This window comes from Ranitomeya imitator, chromosome 4, assembly GCF_032444005.1.
Source record: "Ranitomeya imitator isolate aRanImi1 chromosome 4, aRanImi1.pri, whole genome shotgun sequence".
Taxonomy (NCBI): Eukaryota; Metazoa; Chordata; class Amphibia; order Anura; family Dendrobatidae; genus Ranitomeya; species Ranitomeya imitator.
In genome coordinates, this window is record NC_091285.1 from 280,937,725 (window position 1) to 280,941,117 (window position 3,393).

Here is a 3,393-nt window from a genome sequence, read left to right on the forward strand (position 1 = left end):
TTGAGTCCTTTTCTGGGCCCCTGGAAGCAGATAAAAAGAGACCCTTCCTTCCAATACTGCTGGGTGGTTTTAATGTATTGGACCAGGCACCTTTTAACGTCTAGTGTATGGAATTTCTCTTCCTTCTTATTTTTAGGGTTTTGACAGAAGGAAGGAAGGATTATTTCCTGAGATCTATGGAATGTAGACGCAACTTTTGGTAGATAGGCAGGGTCTGTTTTAAGTATAACCTTATCATCCAGAATCTGTGTAAATGGAGGGTTTGCAGACAGGGCTTGGAGGTCACTTATTCTACGGGCCGAAGTCAGGGCTATTAGGAGGGCCGTTTTAAGAGAAAGAATCCTAAGGGGTACCGATTCTATAGGCTCAAACGGGGATTCTGTTAGGGCTGACAAAACCAAGTTCAGGTCCCAGGTTGGCAATCTACTTATAGATACAGGTTTAGATCTTGCGGCTGCTTTGATGAACCGTATAACCCAAGGATTGACCGCTATGTTCTCACAATATAATGCTCCTAGAGCTGCTATCTGTACCTTTAAGGTACTTACTGAGAGACCTAAGTCTAAGCCCTTCTGTAGGAATTCCAGTATTTGAGACACTGGAACTCCATCTTGCAATCTTACCCCTGAGGAGGACAGAAATTTTTTCCATGTTTTACCGTATATTTTTGTGGTCACAGGTTTCCTACTTTTCATTAGTGTGGACACCAGTTTGTCAGAAAACCTCTTTCCCTCAATAGTGACCTTTCAAATGCCTCGCTGTCAGATGGAGGTTCTCTGACTGAGGGTGGAACACCGGTCCCTGAGACAGGAGGTCCGGAAGCACCCAGGGATCGGTGGTCGATAGCATCCTCAGCCACGAAAACCAGGCTCTCTTGGGCCAGAAGGGAGCTATTAAGAAGAGTCTGGATTTGTCCTGCCTGATCTTCCTCAGAACTGCTGGAATGAGAATAGTAGGGGGAAATGCATACGCTAGGGTCTGTGTCCAGGGTATTGTGAACGCATCCACGGCCTGAGGGTTCCCCCTGGGATCTAGGGAACAGAAAATTTCCACTTTCTTGTTGTGCATATTTGCAAAGAGGTCTATTACAGGGGTTCCCCATAGATCTGTAATTCTGTTGAATATGTCCTGATTTAGAGACCACTCCCCCTGCTTTAGTTGGGTACGACTTAGGAAGTCCGCTTTCTGGTTTTCTACCCACTTTATGTGTAGGGCTGATAGGGACAGGAAGTTGTTTTGTACCAGGCTGAAAATTTCGAAGGTGGTTTCCATTAATGATTGATACCTAGTTCCCCCCTGGTGGTTTAAGTAAGCTACTACTACTTTGTTGTCCGAGAATATTCGGATATGATGGCCCTGTAGTTGATCTAAGAAGTACAGTAGTGCGTGATTTACTGCCCTCAGCTCTTTTTGATTTGAGGAAGATCTGAGCTCCTGAAATGTCCATATCCCCTGAGCGACTTTGTTGTCCAGGTGAGCCCCCCACCCTGTGGGACTTGCGTCTGTGGTGACTATCTGAGACGCCTCTATCACCCAGGGAATCCCTTTTGATAAGTTGCTGGGATCTAACCACCAGACTAGGGAATGAATAGTGGGTAAACTTAGAGTCATTCGACTTTCTAACCGCCCCCCTAGTATTTTTTGGTTTCTTAAAATATCCCACTGAAGTGTCCTCGTGTGGAGCTGTGCCCACTGAACCGCTGGGAGACAGGCTGAGAGGGACCCCAGTAATGACATTGCCTTCCTTAGAGTCATGGTAGGGTTTGCACACGCTTCTGACACTAAGTGGATTATATTTTGTTTCTTCTTGTCTGGTAGGTAACAGACCTGAGAATTTGAGTCCAAGGTGAGACCCAAGAATTCTTGAACCTTGGTTGGTTCCAGTTTTGATTTTTGGAGGTTCACCAGCCAGCCCAATTCTGTTAAGGTATCTATCACTCTGTCGCATTGTTGACGGCAGAGTTCAGCCGAGTTGCTCACAATCAGAACGTCGTCTAGATATGGAATAATCAAGACGTCTTCCTCTCAGATGTGCCATCATCTCCGCTATCAACTTCGTGAAGATGCGGGGAGCAATTGATATGCCAAAAGGGAAGAGCCCTGTATTGGTATTCCCTGGTCTGTCCTTTTATGACTACTGCCAGTCTGAGGAATTTTTGAGAGGTCTTGTGAATGGGGACGTGATAATATGCGTCGCTGAGATCTAGAACTATCATAAAACAGTTGGGAAACAGATTTTTTACCGTTGACTTTATTGACTCCATTTTGAATCGGTGATTTTTTACATAAGTATTCAACTTCCGTAAGTTTATTATAGTTCGGAAGGTTCCGTCCGGTTTGGGAAACCAGGAACAATGGAGAGTAGAAACCCTTTCCTCTCTCTAGAGGAGGGACTTCTTGGATGACAGACTTGTTTACTGGTTTTACGATTTCTAGTTCTAGAGCTTCTTGTTGATGAGGAGATGATCTCAGCGGTGTTACCACATAATTCCGTGGGGGTAGGGATAAAAATTCTATGCGAAGCCCTTCTCCTATTAATTTCAATATCCAAGGGCTAGTCGAAATTTTCTCCCAGGCCGGGAGGAATTGAGACAATCTCCCTCCCACCCTGGGGAAGACGTCACTTGGGGGGGGGGGGGGGGGTTCTGTCTCGAGGGGAGTTACCAAAGAGGAAACCTCTGTCTTTCCTTCTCCCGTCATCCCATCGGTTTTGCTCCCTCGGTGGTCTCCTTCTAAAAAATTTTCTGTTCCGAAAGGGCCGTTTATTATATGATGGGGCTAGGATGGGAAACCCTTTCTTTTTATCACCCGCTTTTTGCAGGATATCGTCCAGAGTCTCTCCAAAGAGAAATTTACCTTCACAGGGGATTGAGCACAGTTTTTGTTTGGTTTGTAAATCCCCCGGCCAGCTCTTTAACCATAAGGTTCTACGTGCCGCATTTGAGAGAGCTGCAGATTTAGATGTTAATTTAATGGAGTGGGCCGATGAGTCTGCCAAGAATGCTGTGGCTCCTCTAATCATAGGGATGGACTCTAAAATTTTATCCCTAGGGACCCCATCTCTAAGCTGTTTCTCTAGGTTATCAACCCAAATCATTAAGGAACGTGACGTACAGGTCGCCGCTATAGTTGGCCTTAAGCATCCTCCTGCTGACTCCCAGGCCCCTTTAAGAAAAGTGTCTGCTCTTTTGTCAAGAGGATCTTTCAAAGGTTCCCATATCTTCGAATGGCAAAGCGAACTTTTTTGAGGCTTTAGCTACCGCGACATCTAGTTTGGGGGCTTTATCCCACGAGACCGAAGCCTCTTCATCAAAGGGGTATTTCCTTTTAATAGAGGGAACCGATGCATTTTTCCTTTCAGGTTTCTCCCACTCCTTTTTAATTAATGTTTGA